We start from the raw sequence: 20253 nt of genomic DNA on the forward strand, positions 1-20253 counted from the left end.
GCGCCTTCCCAGACATCCCCGCTCCGTCGCCGCACATGTCAGCCGCCATTTTCTGAAAAATTTCGATTCGCGCGTCCGAATTAGGCTATTTTTCGGATTCGGCACGAATCGAAATTTTTCCGATATTCGACTCGAATTCCACTTTGGATACTTCGATTCGCTCATCTCTATTAAGGAGTTTAGCAAAAATTTAAAAAAAAGGTCCAGACCAGGGGCAGACTGACCATTTGGAAACTCGGGCACTGCCCGAGGGCCCGGGGTCAGTAGGGGGCTCCATGAGATGCCCCTGGTACCTTTTTTATAGGTTTTTTTTAGTTTGGGCAAGGACACAGGGGCCCCATGATCCCCTATTGCCCGGGGACCCCATGAGTTGTCAGTCCGCCCCTGGTCCAGACCCATTTACAGACTGAATTTCTATGCCTTTAGACCCTAACTTACATATTAGCAGTTTGTGTAAAATTGTGTCAAATGCTTTAGCAAAGTCCAGGTATAATATATACATAGCTACTCCTTTGCTCAAGTTTTTGCTTACTTTCTCATAAAAAGCTGCCACATATTGAGGGAGCGATTTGGAGCCGAATGATTGTCCAACAACCTGCTTGATACAGACGCTGTTTATGGCTTCTCGTGTGGAGGTTGTATATGCTCTGGTAATCCTCAGAGTACTTTATCTTGATGGAGGATACATTGTGAGAGTGGATATACTGAGATACCTTTCCACACAGTCTATTAAGTTCACTCTTAAGAGGAGTACTATTTTATGTGGGGTCTCCTATCACTTCTACCAAATAATAATCAGTTATACACTATGGGAAGCATTATTTGCATTTTATTACATTAATGATACTGCCACTGAGCACGGAGTGCTCAAAAGTTTTAGGATTCAAAGTTTGGCAATGTTCTCTAATCCTGCATCAAACCATATCTGGGTATGTTTGGCATATTCCTAGACAATATACATATAAAGTGCAAAAGAAAACAACACTATATTTCATCAACTACAAACAACAAGATTCCCAAATGTGTTGCTTTACATACTGTGTACCTCACTTGGCCACTTGCTATAGCAATATCTCAAATGTCCTATTAGAATGGTATTTGATTGTTACTAATGCATCAAAAGTTGCCTGCAACATTTTAATATTCTTTAGTGATCACAATGTACCAAGTGTATTGGAGCACACAACTGTAGCAGTTCATTTTTCTCTGAATGCTATGACAGCAGAATGCTGATTGTATATATCCAAGTTGATCTTTGGCTTCTATAGTAAAGCTTAAAGTTGACCTGTTTTCAAAAAGTGAAGATTTGTTATGTTATTAGAAAAACCTAGAACTGTTGTACCCTAAAAAATGTACCTTTAGTAGGGAATTTCCCAGACAGGGGCAGACTGACCATTCGAGCACTCGGGCACAGCCCGAGGGCCCGGGGTCAGTAGGGGGCCTCATGAGATGCCCCTGGTACCTTTCATTGGCTTTTTCATAGGCTTTTTTTGGGTTTGGGTGAGGACACAGGGGCCCCATGATCCCCTACTGCCCGAGGGCCCCATGAGTTGTCAGTCCACCCCTGTTCCCAGAATAATTGTAGTGCACTTCTTGGCAATGTGATGGTGCCTAAACACTCCTGTGTCTAAAGCCTGATAGCTGTATATTTGTAGTGTGAGATCCAAGGCACTGGTGGCTTTATACTAGTATCAGGAAATTTGCAGTGGAATTTTATGGTAGCTACTGTGTTGCTTATTGTTGTTCTCTTTGATGTTCTGACATGAGGAAGCAAAGCCTTACCCTTACCAGGATGGCTGCCACCACACCTGGATACAGTGCAGAAAAGGCATGGTAAGTAACAAGGAAAAGATTAGCTGCAGGAGAGGTCACAGGAAATACTGGTGAGTATTTCAGTACCCTCTCTCTGCCTTTTTTGGGCACAGCTACTAGAGTCCAGTTCCACTTTAAGGGCTTGTGAATATGGGCATTGTTTTAAAAAAAATGATTTTTGCATTCAAACCTAGGATTGTTCTAACACATCTCAATAGAACCTGCTGCATCCAAAAAAATGTAACACAAAGCAAAGCAGATCAAATTCAACCACATAATTATCATCCACACAATATAGGTAAATTAGAATCTGTGTTTGATTTGTATTTCAAAAGCATGTCAAATGTAGTAGAACAATGCTTGTCTATATGAACTGTACCATTCAAGCTACAGTAGATCCTTAAGTAGGTACAAAATGGATGTTTTGACATTAATGCCACTGAGCCCATACTCTTACTGGAGCACACTCATTCCACACCAGTCTGTTAGACATCAGGATTCCTCCACTCACACTGTCTGGTAACCACTATGTTCCTTATCAAGTGTGTACACATTATCTATTGTGTCACCCTATCACTCCAGTGAGTTATAGGGAGTTCATAGGTCACATCCCACATGCAGGTTTGGATTCCAGCTTGTTTTGTCTATCACTTCTCAGAGCAAGAACTCTTAATTCCCCTCTTTAATCTAAACCATGTAGCTGACTCTGTTACTCTACCTACACCTCTTATATACTGCATAGTTCCAAAATAGTTGTTGTGAATCCTCAAAAAATTGTTGTTCATGGGCCAAACACCTCAGTCCATAATTGTTGGATTAACTGGTCTTAAGAAGTTGATGAATCTAATAAAACAGACAACTTATTTTGTTGCATTTACCAAGCAAGTAAAAGCATAGCTAAAACTGGGATATGAGGCTTAGTGATTATACATAGTTTAAGATTATAAATCTAAAGAGAATCTAAAGGTTAAATAAATTAATTAATTTAAGGTGATGTAGCCCTGCTGATGAACATCAATCAATACTAATAAACAATACAGGTGGATAAATTAAGCTCATAATCATAATGTGAATAAATGACCAAGAACATAGACCATAAATATAAACGAATGAATAATGTGAATAAAGATACTAAAGTGCTTTCAATAAATTAGTGCATACATTTCCAAATATCACATGATCCGACACCGTAACTACAATTCCATGGTGAATGCAAATTTTCATGCTAATAACAGTGCTACAGAACTCTCACCTCCAACGCATGTAAAAACTGCGTGTTAATAATATGACATATCCACACATCCAGACCTCGCGATATCTCCTTTATCCGTTCCTCTCTATAAAGCTGGACTTAAAATATCTTATTTAGCCACTAGAGGGATTGGAAAATGGGAGTAATGGATCTGAGATTTACACTGCATTATCATTTCCTTACCTCTCTTTGCAGATGTCCCGTGAGACTGCCTTTCCAAACAATCAGGAAGTTTGGAGTATGGTCACATGAGCTCCTACCACGTGTCTTGATTAATTGTAATGCCAGTACCACTCTCTCTTTTGGCACTCTGCCAGGCGGTCTTTCTGATCTCTTCGCCGACATATTACCTCCATTCCTGCAAATTCAGAGTGAAAATTCAGAGTGAAAGTGCTTCTATGCTTTTCTTACAAACAGAGCCAGGGAGATCTTTCTTATCTCCCAACTGGCACAGTAAAAGTGAAATGCGGAAGCAGAGGGCAATCTTTCCAATTTTATGCTGGCACACAGAGAGATCATGCAAGAGACATCCCCATATCCAACAAGAGACTGCCCCCATATCCAGCAAACGACAGACCCATATCCAGCAGGAGACATCCCTATATCCTGCAAGATACAGCCCCAAATCCAGCAAGAGGCAACCCCTATATACAGCAAAAGACAGCCCTATATCCAGTAAGAGTCAGCCCCATGTCCTGCAAGAGACATCTCCCATATCCAGCAAGATACATCTCCCATATCCAACAACAGGCAGCCCCATATTCAGAAAGAGGCAGCCGCCATATCGAGCAAGAGACAGCCCCAATATTAGCAAGAGACATCCCCCAAATCCAGTGTAGAGAATCAACCTGGGGCAGGTGTAAGAGAGGGCTAAGAGAGGGTTAATTGAAAAGAGCAGATACATCCCTTTTAGGCCTGTTTATTAAGCAGCTGGTCAAAGAGAATGGCTGACAGCAGCTTTGTTATCTGTACTGAGGAGACCTGGATGCTGCATGGAAGCCTCCATACTCGGACTTTGACCCTGTTGGGTGATCTGGCCTCTACATGGGACCTTCTTTGCTGTATATATCTTGATTAGATGCTAAAAGCAATTCCTGTAGGCCTGCGTTGTGCTATTGGGAAGATTTTCCTGGTGTGTGTAGCCTGAATTTCAAGACAAGCCTGTCATTTTTTTCTGTTTGATGCTGAATAAAGCTAAAGATTAAGTTTATTGAACTGTCTCCCAAAAGCCTGTTTACCCCTCTGATACCGACACCAGCAAAAGACATCCCCCATATCCAGTCAGCAACAATAGACATCCCACATCCAGCAACACAGACAATTAAACTACAAATAGAAATGTATTCAAGAGCTCTTACTTACCACTCTGATTGGCACCAAAAGAGAGGAAGATCCAGTCCGCTACAGGGAGAGGCAGAGTACAGCTGGTATCACCCTAGCTTCCACTCTTTCAGGGTTACAGCCAACAGTACAGAAGCTGTCTTGGATTATGTGTCCCACCACAAACCTGCTGTAAAAAAGTTCTGCTCCCTTACTATATCTTTTGGTGGAGGAGGAGGAACGCAGCTGGAATTTCTGCCTGAAAAAAAAAAAGCCCTGTACAATGCTAATGCACACGGAGTGATTAGGATGTGCCCAGGCATACCCAAAGCACCCCATGCACAAGCCTATGGCTATGAGGACAGTGATGTGTGCCATTGTAGCCTACAGCTCCCTATTTTGCATAACACTTGTTTGTCATTTTTGTTTGTTTGTTGTTTTTTTTTATATGACCTCTTGCCTTTTTTACAGTCCATCATTTTCCAACCTTTCCCTCTCCTCTACGGGTCTGAGACCTTTAAATAGCTTTCACATTGCCTTCACAGTCTTTACAGTCATAAATCTCTGTTATCAAATAATAAAGGAGTCTTGAGTGCACAATACAGAGACACTAAAGGCACTATTTCATAGGACAAAATAATAAACTTCAGTGAACTTTCTATCTAGTCAGTAGGAATTCATGTTCCCTGCTGGCTATACATAAACAGGGGTCAGAGCCTGCAGCAATTAAGAGATGTGCAAGACCTGAAGTGACATTTTCCATTGTTACTTTTCCTCCAGACTTATATGGCATTTCTTTTGATGTGGGCACAGTAAAAGGATCATTTGCTTTTCTTTAGCCTGGCAAATAATTATTCAGTCAATTTCAGTTTGTTTTATCTTACTCGCCACATAATATTGTAGTTTATGTTTCTAAGTTTACTAGAATAAAGAGAATGGTTTTAGACTATATACATTGGCACTTAAACTATATTTTAGTTTGTTGTTAGTATTGCAATAAATAGTTAGATAATATTAGTATAACTATCGTTGCTACTATTAGTACTACTGCAAACAATAATAATGCTAAGAGTAACATCTTTCTGTTAGCTGGCCCATCACTAGCTTACTATTCATAGCAGGTGTTTGGGTGTACAAATAACCAAAGAGCACTGCACCCCTTAAAAGCCTAAACCACAATGGCACACTCTTCAGGGTTTCCAGTGTAAATTAGTATCAGTGTCATCCAGTACCAAATATAATGTCATCCAGCCCCTACAGTATGTGTCAGCTACATCTGGTCTCTGATGTGACCTGTATATCAACCCTGTACTATCTTTACCTTGTACATTAACCCCTTTATCTCCATTCTCCCACTATATGTGACTTGTACAATAACCTCTGCACCTCCTCCTCCTTTGCAAATGACCTGTGCATTTAATGTATCTAATATATTTTACCAAGCTCCATGTTTTATTCCACTCAATAATGGAATGTTTGTTCATTTCCCAAAAATTGTAGAAAAAGATCAGATCACCTTGGGGTACATACTTTCCAAAAAGAGGTATTTTGGGAGGTTATATAGTGGCCTTCCATTTATATTTGCTATGTGCTATTTGCTTTTTTTTTACAATGCCATACATTCTTAATTGGCTAGTACAAGATGGGAGCATACTATTCATAAACTCTAAAGATATAAGAATGACATGCATTTTTTACCTTTTGTATACTTCACTTACGTAATTATTTTTACAGTATTTACCCAGCTTTGATCTACATACCCCTTTGTCCTGAAGAAACAATCTTACTGAGAAACACATTAACAGTTTGGAGCAAACTGCCTATTATATATATTGAGTGGTTGTACATATATATGTATAACGTTTTAGGCTGTATGCCTTACCAGTCTAGTAGAGGGTATTGTACATGTTTTTAACTATTTAGGGTTGAGATCCCTGAATGCTTGCTTTACTTATATATTGTTATATTTTAATTAATTTTGTAATAAACTGTTTGAATTGTAATATTGCTGTCTTGTGATGTGCCAATAGAGTCCGCTCATACAGTATATTGGAGATTGGCAAGGGGAATCATCCCCCTTTTCTGGTTCCAATTTCTTCTTTTTTCTATTATTTTGGGATGTAGTACATTGAAGCTCCATGCACACTGTGCATTTTAATAACACTGGTAACGTTAGCTGTGTAAAGTCACGTTAAAAATGTGAGTTCTTCAGCGTTTTTTAGCATTTTTGTTTTAGCGTTTAGTGGCATTTTGCTGCATTTTTTAGAGGTTTTTTTTACCAAAAAAAAGATTTTTTTTTCAGCGATAGAATGTTTTTACAGCTAAAAAACTCCTCTAGAAACCCACTAGTTCAGGGTTTTTTTTCCAGCCAAAAACACCCCTGCCAAAAAACATTGATCACAGTCTGTGTGCATGGACACATAGGATAACATGCTGGGGAGTTTACTGGCTGTAGAAAAAAACATCAAAAGCCAAAAACACCCTGCTTCCTCCTCACTGGATATGATTGGCAGCAGAGGCAAAAATCCAGGAGAGTTTCTCCTCTCGTGCACATCGCTAGATCAGGATCGGGTTTAGGCGAGTATAAGAAGGCAGCTGATGGGAGAGCTGCACAGCGAATGCTTTTTACCATCTCGCATATCATCACTTTAAGGGCCAGTTCACACCAGAATTGCACAGGAATGAGGTCATGTGTGATTCATGTGTATTACCCTGCATTTATTTGAATGGGCTACAAATTGCCCCAGAAAGCACAAAAAGTAGTGCTGCTCTACTTTTGAAAAAAACAAGCTCCACCAAATAGCATGGTACTGTAATACCATGAGATCTGGTGCCTGCAAAAACACTGCATTTATGATCTGCATTTGGGGTGCCATTAACAATGTATTGGCACCCTCAGAAGATCACAAAAGTGGTGCTTTTGAATGTGGTGTGGGAAACGTACACGGAACATGGCTTTCTATCACTATAAACTGTTTGATTATAATTTGTTCTTACATTCCCAAGCCTGAAACAACTGTGTGTAGTTTGGAATACATCTCTGCATCTATGCTGTAAACTGGAGGCTTTGAATGTACATTTGGCCCAGCAGCATATAGGAACAATTTGTGTGGCTCCATCCACTATCCTGAAATGAAAAACATTTTTATTTTAAGATCTGTGGTGGAAATTTGATATTTACAGTGTCTGCCTCCTGATTTAAGGCTGTTTTTAGTCCATCTCACCATAACCTGTTTTTTTTTATTTTTAAACCAATTTTTATGTGATGTAAGTACGTATTTTGTCCATGTACCCAGTGTAAATAGGCAATTATTTTTTCAATTAAATTCATGCCACATTACTTTTTAAGTAGAATTTTAGTTTTTATACACAGTAACAATGCATAGTTTCAATCACTATTTGGTTCTCCACTCCCCCTGCCAACAATGTAACCTCCTGGCCAATAGTCTGCTATCCCTTAGGACTTGCTAAGATCACATTTGTATGTTTTGTCTCATTTCATATCCTTCTTCTGTGATACTTTTACAGGGAGAACCTTTTCGAAAGTAAAAACAGTGAAGAGATAGGATGATATTCATATAAATGCAACATTTTTTTTACATTTGCTCTGTGTACTTTTATCTTACCTGTTAACAAAATTATTGATCTTGATTAATTACTTTAGAACAGAACTGAACAGAACTGCACAATAAAAGATAAATACAAAGCATATGTTTGGGCTTTACAAGGTCATCAAGGCAAAAGGATTGCTGTACTTTTAAAACATAGTTGTTTATTTAATAAAGTCACGTATACAAAGCCACTTCACCTCTATAATATTTTCTGCCTTTGCATTATTTTCATTTACTTTGTCTGCACTCTAACCACAGACAAGAACTACATACAATTTGCTCTAAGGTATTTTTAATTACGGGAAGTAATTATTTCTAAACTGCAAACAAGCACTCACTATACTGTATATTACAACTAGAAGTAGCCCTTAGGTTTAATCACAGGTTTTTCAGATAGTTTTTTTTCAAGATTTTTGAGTTTTTCCACAAAAGCAAACAATCCTTTCAAAACACATCACATCTTCCATTCAAGGTCATACTTCATATGAGCAGTCAAGCAGTTATCAACTACTTTGATGTAAATGTTGTATAGTATGTATATTACCAACACCTGAACTTATACAATCTTTTCTTTAACAGAAGCTGAACTATGTATAATGCCTATTTTAACTTGCAGTACAATAAAGCATTAAATGTGTCATGCCATACGACTCCTGTAATTATTACAATTGACAATAGCATGCCTTAACCTTAGTGAAACAATCCTCTGAGGGCAACACCATTTAACCAGTTCCCAACCACGTTATAGCCAAAGGACATCTACAGTGTGGTTGTCTGATTCTGGGACAACGTCCATGGATGTCATTCCAGATTACGCCCCCCTGCCTGCCCCCTGTGGCACGCACCCGGCGCCGCCAATGATAGCTGTGTCCTATGGACACAGCTGATCACATCATATGGTAAATGGCCAATGACACAGCAGATCACTGGGTAAATACAATGCGACAGCGCTGAAAGCTGAAAATTGGCAGCCTGGGCAGGAAGGGGCTAGAAGTGCCTAGTAGGCAAATGGTTAATGTGGAGATGAGTAGGGAAATGTGCCAGCCAGTACACAGTCCAGTCATGAAGGCAGTCTATGTAGAATCAGCGACATTGGGATAGGTCTGGGGTAGTCAACCACATGTGCCAGGTCTTTTCAAATTTCATTCCTGTGTTTGAATTTAATTTCTCTTTAAATAGTGTGTTATTGATTTGGGTCTTAAATTCTTGCTGTGTTGGAGAATGTGGAGATAACCATTAGTTTGTGGACTTGGAATAGTATTCTAATGATGGGTATGTAAGTATTTTCAGGTAAGGTGGCCACTACCATACTCAACAAGCAAACATTTGGGTCGTCTGTCAGAGTTACTTGAAAGGCCATATATATGACTGCTAATACTCTTTTCTAATAGCGGTGGCGTTTGGGGTGTCTCTAAAACATGTGAATTAGGTTAGCAGGACCACCATTATACTTAGGAAAAGTGGAGTGTACCTATTTTGCCATGTAAATCATTTTTCAGCAGTGTGATAAGTACTGGGTAAAAGAAAAAGCTGCATGAGCCTCTGCAATGGAGACAGAGACACCACTGGTAATGTAACAGGCACTGTTTCCCACTGTTTATGCAATTCTTCATAGTCAGCATTGTTCCAGAGTGGGGTATAGTGAAGAAAATCATCTGCACCCATCATATGTTCATAGTTTGCCACAGCTTGTCCAGGAGTGAACATGTGGGGAGTTCAGAGTAAAGTTTTAGGCTTCTGGAGTCTAAGAGAGCAAAGAGAAGGTATTTAGTAAACTTAGTAAGTAGTACACCCTGAATTAGGTCTGACTTATCCTTTCTGTCCCACCTTAATGGAAGTTGTGAGGCCAGAAAATAGAACTTTGGGTAAGTAATGGCTAACACTCCTTACCCACATTAGAGTGCAGAAAACAGAGTCAGTTCTCTTGTACCAGGTAGATGTTACCAGGGGGGAATTGTAAAGCAATGTAGAGCAGTTGAGGGCCCAAATCATTTTGATACAAATTTGCTCTCCCTACTGATAGTGGTAATTTACATTAGCTGGTGCACTTGTTTTTATACCTATCCAGTTTCATATTCAAAGATACATACTCTTGCACATCCCAGGATATGTTCACAGTAAGGTACTTAAAGTTGTAACTGTAATGAATATGAAAAGCTTCTCTAGGTAGAGGAGTCTGTGGGGGGTCAATGGGCAGGAAAACAGACTTGCCCCAGCTAATACAGAAACCTGAAAATGTTCCAATCTGTGGAATCAACCTTATCAACCCCTCTAAGGAAATTTGTATATCTCCAAGAAATAATAGGGCATCATCGGCATAAAATGCCATTTTGTCCTCACTCTGCCCCTGCTGAAAAGCCCACTATGTTAGGAATTTGTCTAATAGCTAGTTTCAGGAATGGGGAAAGGAGGCAGTCCTGCCTTGTACCTTCAGGCAGTTTGAATAATTGAGAAAGGGTGTTGTTGACTCTCAGCCTAGCCATGGGACATTGGTATAGCAAACAAATGCAAGTAGAAAATTTCAGGCCTATACTGAAGACTGATAGGACATCCCATAAATATTCCCATTCCACACTATCAAACACTTTATTATCATCCAATGATAGAATTGCTCTTTGTACCAGGTTATCAACCAGGAATTGCATATTTACAAATAATCATCAGATATTAGTGACCAAGTCCCTTGAGAAATCTGTGATAGATTGTGCCAGCTATTTGCCAAGACTCTTGTACGTATGTTGGATGTGAGTAGGGAGATTGGCTGATATGACCTAATAGCAACCCCTTACCAAATTTTACAAGCACAGTAATGGTAGCTTCACACATAGTAAAGTTTATGTTGTGTATATGCCTCCTCAAAGACCTGCAAGAGTCCCGGCAAGAGAAGCTGTCTGCAATCTTTATAAATTTTGCTCGGCAGAGAATCTGGTCCTGAAGATTTGTTGTTGTAGTTTGAACGATGTTACAGGCAGCATGATGTTCTCCACAGCTTCTCCAGACCCTTTCACGTCTGTAACATGTGCTCAGGGTGAACCTGCTCTCATCTGTGAAAAGCACAGGGTGCCAGTTGCCGACCTGCCAATTCTGGTGTTCAATGGCAAATGCCAATCGAGCTCTATGGTGCCTGGCAGTGAACACAGGGCCCACTAGAGGATCTTGGGCCCTCAGGCCACCCTCATGAAGTCTGTTTCTGATTGTTTGGTTTAGAGACATTCACACCAGTGGCCTGCTGGAGGTCATTTTGTAGGGCTCTACCACACTGAGGACATAGTGTCTGTATGGACACTTCAGCCCCAGTTTCCCTCTGCACAACAAATGTCAGTGTTTACTCCAAATTCATGTACCTGTTTCTGACAGGTGCGTTAGTTTGTGGTAAGCACCGACATTAGTACTGTAAACACTCTTTACGAAATCTCCTTAATGAATCAAATAATTATGTGATGCAGATGCCATCCCTGTTGTAATTTCTATTCGCTGTGCAAGTCAAGACAGGCTGAACCACTTGCTGACTGCTCACAGTACTTGTACTGCAGGTGGGCACCATGTACAGGCAGAGCAACATACTGGTAGGTCACTCTGGCTGTACTAACACAGGGGACACCCCCCCCCATGCCTGCTGTGTCCACCATACACAGTAGATTGTGTATCCGGTAATCGGGACCGGTGACCATGTGATTGCTATGCAATAGGGAGAGAAGAGAGAACACCACACTGTGAGTACAAGTGCTACATTTTACACACACAAGTTAGATTAGCACATTGAACCCTTTGATTGCCTCTATTTACTCTTTGATCACCCCTGTAACCCAGCCAGTGCCATTAGTACAGTGTCAGTATATAGAATTTTTTACGGATCACTGTATTACTGCCAATAGCGACATCAGATAGCATCAGGGTCAGTTAGTGCCCCTCCGAGCCAGGATCAGCTGGTAGCAGATTTCCTGCACACTATTGCATTCACGCTATAGGGCGCTAATCACCACTATACTATCACTAGTATAGTGTTTGTATGGATCAATGTGTTGATCACGAACAGAACTATACTAGTGCCCCCTTAGTATAGTATCCCCAAAAACGTATTGTTAGTTGGATCAGCTCCGTTCACTGCCAGCACTAGTGTTTAGCCCCTCCACTGATTTGTATCAATTGATTGTGATCCAAAACAATTTATACACACAACAATATTTCGTCGTCTACCCAAATTCAGCTCTTGCCAGACAATTTGCATGGAAACCTATCACGGTTTCCTACTTTAAAACTTTTTTAAGCCTATCCCTCAACATAGGCATTACAAAAAAAATAAATTGAGGCCATATTGATCCACATACCCGATTCATCATATGTCCATGTTCTCTGCTGTGGCAAAAATAAAATCTTCCATGAACTCAGCATGCCTCTCAGCAAATTCCTTGGGGTGTCTACTTTCCAAAAAGGAGTAATGTGGGGGATTTTTGTACTACCCTGGCATTTTAGCACTTCAAGAAATGTGATAGGCAGTCAGAAAGTAAAAACTGCATGAATTCCAATATATATACCATTATTTGTAGATGCTATAACTTTCACACAAACCAATTAATACACACGTATTGGGATTATTTTTTTTTTACCAAAAACATGTAGCAGAATACATTTTGGCCTACATTTATGACTAAATTTGAGTCTATGGGCTTTTTTTTTTTTTTTTGCAGAAAGTAGAAAATATTGGCTTTTTTTGTTTATATCACAAACAATAAAAACCCAGAGGTGATCATATACCACCATAAGAAAGCTATATTTGTGTGAAAAAAGACATACATTTCATTTAGGTACAGTGTTGCATGACTGTGCAATTACCAATTGAATAGCAATTCCCGGTCAGGAAGGGGGGGGGCTTTAGGGGCTGAAGTGGTTGAAGAGACAAGTGTTTATATTGGCCAGGACCTTCGATGACAGATCTAAAGTAACAAATGAAGGGAAAGTAAAAGCTAAGAGTTTATTTTTGACTGACTGGAATTCTTTCAAGAGCATTAACATTACGAAGTTTGTGGTCTGAATGTTTGGATCTCCTCTGCTTTGTGTGTGTTTGATATAATGTAAATGTTATTTTTTTGTTTACAAACAATCTTCCTCCCTGTCAGCTTGAGCACCTTGCTCGGGATGGCTGTGCACAGTACAGCCATCCCGATCAGTGTGCTTACGGTGAAGAACACACCCCCACCACCTAGTAAAACACTCCCAGCACACAGTTAACCCTTTGATCACCCCTCACTTTAACCCCTTCCTGCCCAGTGCCATTAGAACAGTGTCAGTGCTTTTGTTTAGCACTGATCACTGTATTGGTGTCACTGGGATGTCAGTGATACCAAGTTAGTTCGTCCCAGTGTCAGAATGTCCGTCTCAGTCCCGCTAAAAGTCACTGATCGTCGCCATTACTAGTAGAAAAAAAATATCCCATTATCTATACCGCCATTTGTCAACGCTGTAACTTTCACATAAACCAATTCATTTACACGTATTGGGATTTGTTTTAGCAAAGACACGTAGCAGAGTACATGTTGGCCTAAATTTATGATGAAATTTGATTTTTTTTTTTTCTGTTTAATTGCATATAGTCCAAAATTTTGTTTTTTACTCAAAATTGTCAGTCTTTTTTTGCTGATAACACAAAGCAAATACCATTGAAAGAAAGCTCAATTCGTGGGGAAAAAAGGATGTAACTTTCACTTGGGTGCAGCGTTGCATGACCACGCACTTGTCAGTTAAAATAACGCAGCATCGTAACGTAAAAAATGGTATGGTAATGAAGGGGGGTAAATCTTCAGGAGGGCAAGTGGTTAACAAATGCATTAATTTCATTCTGATGTCACATGATGCGATAGTAGTTTGAGGCCATGGGGAAATTAATTCAGTTTTCAAATTTGATTGATGATTCAGATAATGGATCAATATTCATCAATACAGTATATCAAATACATAACAATCTTCTGGAAAAATAATCAAATTTTTCAAATTCACCTGAACCAATTAATATATGATATTTGGGAGGAGGGTCATTTTTGGTTGTAACTTAGTCTATGAGATATACAGTTGCAAGAAAAAGTATGTGAACCCCTTGGGATTACGTGGAGTTTTGCATGAATTGGGCATAAAATGTGCTCTGAACGTCATCTAAGTCACAACAATAGAAGAACACAGTCTGCTGAACATAATACTACTCAAACACTAGATGTTGCCATGGTTTAATTGCACATAACATGTAAACATTCACAGTTCAGGGAGGAAAAAGTATGTGAGGCCCTAGCTTAATGACTTCTCCCAGAGCTAACTGGAGCCAGGAGTGAGCCAACCTTGACTCCAATCAGTGTGATGATATTGGATGTGTTGCTGACAGCTGTCCTGCCCTTAAAAAACACACACCTGTTTTGGGTTTACTGGTTTCAAGAAGCACTGTCTGATGTGAACCATGCCTCGCAGAAAAGAGCTCTCAGAAGACCTACGATCAAGAATTGTTGATTTGCATGAAGCTGGAAAGGGTTACAAAAGTATCTCCAAAAGCCTTGATGTTCATGTGTCCATGGTAAGACAGACTGTCTACAAATGGAGAAAGTTTAGCACTGTTGCTACTCTCCCTAGGCGTGGTCGTCCTGTAAAAATGACTGCAAGAGCACAGCGCAGAATGCTGCATGAGGTAAAGAAGAATCCCAGAGTGTCAGCTAAAGACCTACAGAAATCTCTGGCACATGCTAACATTTTTGTTGACACATCTACAATAAGGAAAACATTAAACAAGAATGGAATACATGGGAGGACACCACGGAGGAAGCCATTGCTGTCCAAAAAGAATATTGCAGCACGTTTGAAGTTTGCAAAAGAGCACCTGGATGTTCCACAGCACTACTGGCAAAATATACTGTGGACAGATGAAACCAAGATTGAGTTGTTTGGGAAGAACACACAACACTATGTGTGGAGAAAAAAAGGAACAGCACACCAACATCAAAACCTCATCCCCACTGTAAAACGTGGCGGAGGGAGCATCATGGTTTGGGGCTGCTTTGCTGCCTCAGGGCCTGGACGGATTGTTGTCATTGATGGGAAAATGAATTCCAGAGTTTATCAAGACATTTTGCAGGAAAACGTACGACCATCTGTCCACCAACTGAAGCTCCGCAGAGGATGGGTGATGCAACAGGACAATGACCCAAAGCATACAAGTAATTCAACAAAACAATGGCTGCAACAGCACAGAATACGCCTTCTGGAGTGGCCCAGTCAGAGTCCTGACCTCAACCCGATTGAAATGCTGTGGCATGACCTTAAGAGAGCGATTCACACCAGACATCCCAAGAATATTGCTACACTGAAACAGTTTTGTGAAGAGGAGTGGTCCAAAATTACTCCAGATCGTTATACAGGTCTGATCTGCAACTACAGGAAACGTTTGGTTGAGGTTATTGCTGCCAAAGGAGGGTCAACCAGTTATTAAGTCCAATGGTTCACATACTTTTTCCTCCCTGCACTATGAATGTTTACATGTTATGTGCAATTAAACCATGGAAACATCTAATGTTTGTGTAGTATTATGTTCAGCAGACTGTGTTCTTCTATTGTTGTGACTTAGATGACGTTCAGAGCACATTTTATGCCCAATTCATGCAAAACTCCACGTAATCCCAAAGGGTTCACATACTTTTTCTTGCAACTGTATACTCCTGAACCCTGCACTCTGCATAGTGCACTCCTGAACCCTGTACATAATGCGCTCTTGGATCCTGCACCGCATGTGTTGTGTATTCATGAATCAAGGCATTCCTAAACTCTGCACCCTGTACATAATGCACTCCTGAAGCCTACCACTTTTATTGAACAATTACCCTTTTTTAACAGTGACCTCCCACTGTGTGCAATTTGGCCACATCCACCATTTGATGCACACAATTTTCAACATAGCTACTCTCTACCAAGTGATAAAAAATATATATGCTGTACAATAAAGACCCCCCTACACACACACACAAACAGAGAGTTTGCTTACATTATGATGCAGCAAGCTCAATCTTGTTTCATGAAAGGACACTGCCCACCTCACAGGGGCCATCCTGCCATTAAATATGAAGCATGCCTCTGGATACACTTTTGGATGGAAGAGTATGGGTGGATCTTCTAGCTACCTGGCTGTCATACATATTCTACATAATGTACATATTAATTCCATGGAAGTGACTCAGAACTCAGCAATAATCCATCAGCATGACATCCAGTCAACTACAAGTTTCAGAATAGATCATCAATGGAATCCATGATAATTCTTTCAAGTATCCAATGTATTTGCTCATGTGCATTTCAACTTATGATTGTTCCTGTTAGAATTCATTTGAGATTGGTGTTGTTGCATTTTATACTGTGGAGTTTACTAGAATGTTGCTTAACTACCTTGTACATTATACATTTTTATTAATGGCAAACAATTCTGTAAATACTTGCCAGAACGTAATATAAAATGTGCATTAAAGTTCAGTTTACAGCCCTGGAATTATTTTTATAATGGGCAAAGCATGAGAATTTTCAGGACTTAGAATATGATGTCTAATTAGAAAAAGTTTAAACGCCACTTATTTAGAGAAATTGAAAATAAGTGAGAATATCCAAGTATCTGTGGAATCATTATGAAACACAAAAACATGCATTGCAAGAATTAGTAAACATAGCAAGTGAGCACTAGAGAATTTGCTAGAGACAAACAAGAATGTTAGACACAAAGTTTTGAATTTTGTTAAATTATTATGAGAGTCCTACACAAAATTGCTAAAATGGCAAGAAAACTCCATTTACTGGCTTTTCCAAAGCATTAGTGCTGCTTAGGGTTACATCAACATCCACAATTTTTGATTGAATCTGGAGAGATATCTCTCAGAGTTTCACGAGTCAGGGAACTGACAATTTACATATTACCAGCCATTGTATATGTAGTATGTGGAGAAAGCATACCTTCTCAGAATTACCTTCTATACAATTTTTCCCAATCTACAAAGTATGCATTTAAAACATAATAGTTTTCCAGTAATTTTCTTTCCGAAACCATCAGTAAAAAACAAAGCACAATACAAAATTATATTCATTAAAACTTTAATGCTACAAAAAGGTTACTGTCGGTCAAGTTAGTTTTTTTTTTCCTCACCATTAAATAGCATTGATATTTTCTAAAGGCTAAAAGCAGTATACTATACGAAGTAAAATCCATCCCTGTCCAGCAATTACTGCAGTCCACATCAAAGTGTTTCAACTCATTTCTACTTGGTGTATGTGCAGCTCTATTTTCCAAATGACCCTTGATAGCTACCCACTCAGATCCTGGATATCAAGAAATTATTAGCAATTTACTTTTGAAAATAATGAAAGCTATCTAATACCAGATAATTACATTTGTAAATGTGTCTGCATTTTCAGCTTCATCTTATGTGGTAAAAATGTATATGTATGTATATTTATTATTTTAGCTATATCAAACTTATTAACACTACATATAGCAAAATTAAAAACATTAGAGAAAGTCAGGAACTTTGAATAAGTTTAAGATGCAGTAACTTCTTGCAAGTAATGGCAGAGAGGTTCATCTGTAGTACAGTATAATTGCATGTTGTATCTGAAAGGGAGTGAATGGCCTTTGTCCAAATATTTTGTTTATGTATGTATTATGTTTTGAAGTACTTTTATGTGTTGTTTGTTAATTACTTATTTAGTCCTTTAGGCATCTCAGACATTGATGTAATTATTTACTGATGTTTATATGCAGGATCTTGCTGGCAGAAAGATACGGAGTAAAAAAAAAGGCAAATTATAATTAGTAACATCTTTGCCCATATGCACAGACAGGTGCAAAAATGTGCTCATTTGTATACATTCGTAAAATTCTTCTTCATCCTCTTCTAAATGCTAATTTTGCAATATACGCATACACACTTCTATCTGCGTACCTATACACGTGTATGCTTGTAAATTTCTGCACTCAAAAGTGCAATTTTCTATTCATTCTTAATAGCTTTGACCACAGGACTACAGATCTTAAAGCAGCTGTGTGCATTGTCCCATAGACAATAATGCACCTGTAATCAGATCTGTAAAATGAAAATGCTATGTGGCTACAAACTAGCTATTTTTCCTATGTTCAAGTGGCATCATAGAGAGTCTGTCATTTTAAAAAAACAAAAGCAGCAGATAGGTATGAGGTGTAGACACCCAGAGATGCCTATACATACCTGCAGCAGCCTTTAGCATCCCTTGCTTTGTCCTCTTCTTTCTGCCTTCTGCACATTATTTTGGTCAGTAGGGCAGCCAATGAAAGTGATAGGTCAGTTATCTTGTGTGAGGGGGGGGGTGAAAGGGAGGGACTGAATAAGCTCTGATATTACACAAATGTTGGAGCTTTGCCCAAAACAACCCAGAATTCAGGTGAGGAAGGAGGTGCGGTAAGCTCTTGAAGACAGTGTGGCTGTCAGGTAACTAGTACTCATGCAGCTAATGCTCGTGTACATTTGTCAGAACATAGATGGACCCAGGCTAGTAACCAGCATGTACTGACATGTAAGTGAAATTGTGACATGAATTGGCACCTGTCTGTTTACTTCTAGTCCTCAGAATGGTGCCAAGATGCCTATTTAAAAGAGGTCCTAACATGTGCTGATTGCTGGATGTTCTTCAACTCTGTGATTCTTGTTCCTGTGTTTCCTGGTTACCCTGCTGACTGACTTCCTATTACCAACTAGGTCTGTTACTGGATTTCCCTATGACTCTCTCCTGATCATGACCCCGGCTTGCTGCTTGAATTTGCTCCTGCTTGATATCCTGTGCGTGACCCAGTTGTTCTCCAGACACTGCTGCTTCTACCTCTGCTGATCCATGTATGACCCTGGCCTGGCTTTGGACTCCATTCTCTTCTCCAGTCATCTGACCATGTATGACCTTGAATCCAGCTCTCCGACTACATCTTTCTGCCTGATCCTTCAAAATATGGTTACCAGATCTGCCTTCTGGGCCTTGTCTGGCATTCCCACACAATCAGTGCACAGATTGTCTACCACTGGTGATTCTGTGTTTCCTTATCTGCATCAACCACCATCTCTGCAGACCATCCCTGAGCATACCAGTTCTCACATACAAGTTTGTTTGGACCAGAGCCTCAAGGGAAGCCCTCTCACCACTTCAACCTCCACCAAGGTACTTGACAGTGGCTATACATCATTTTCGTTTCAGCAGATTTTTGTTTTCTTGAATTGACAAAGTCTATTAAATAATAAACATGGTACATATGTTTTATATTTATCTTTTTCAGTCAGTTGATGGCGAGTATGAGTTTGGTTGGCTGGATTTAAACTTTTCTGTGTAAATGCAGTGCACATGGTAATGCAAGCGAGCAGATGTTAATAGAGTTTCTCTTAGGGATACCAAGTACAGGTCTCCAGCAACAACAAGTGTGACCAGTTTTGTGTAGCTGTATTTAGGAAACTTAAACCACACTGTGTATGAATAAAAAAAGTTTTAACAAGTAAGCAAAAATCCCTCCAAGACCAGAAAACAGAATACACAGAAAAAGTGAAGACATAGATGGACAGTAAACCAAGTGACGGAATACCTTTTAATACAGTAAATACAGCTCCCCTGCAATCTGGTGATTCTGTAATACAACTGTCGGTAATTCAGCATCTCACACAGAGGAAGTTTATTAGAGCCACCAATCAAATTCAAACCTTCCTTGAAAGTCTGAAAATGGTTGGTAGCACAAAAGAAGCAGAAAAAGAGAAGTCACAAAGCACAGACATGAGGAAGTACCTACTGTTTGTGGAGATGTGTGTTCTTATGCTGCTGAGGATTATGGAGAACCCAGATGGGTGGATTTTCTGATATTAGCAAAATTGTTTATTTTACTGGCTTGAGTTAATAACTAACCAAATAATTTAACTTGTTGCCTAGAATTACTATTTTACAACAGAATATTGTATTGAATATAGGACTGTAGCAATAAACTGCACATTAAGGAAGTTAAATTAAAACATTTCATTTTTATTGAAAGTTAAAAGTAGCCCTATTTTACAGAGTAACAATAAATAATGATTAATTTTCATATAAGCAGTCACAAAAATTACCAAGTATCACTGCAATCATATATTAGTAAGTGACATTTGCTTCGTGGTTTGTAGGAAAACATTGTTAGCATATGAAAAAGCAATCATCAAAGAAGCTTCCAAATATATTTTTCTGATATTGTGCACTTTTTAAAAATAT

This window comes from Staurois parvus, unplaced genomic scaffold (genome assembly GCF_062004578.1).
Source record: "Staurois parvus isolate SC_StPar_1 unplaced genomic scaffold, SC_StPar_1.0 ptg000634l, whole genome shotgun sequence".
Lineage (NCBI taxonomy): Eukaryota > Metazoa > Chordata > Amphibia > Anura > Ranidae > Staurois > Staurois parvus.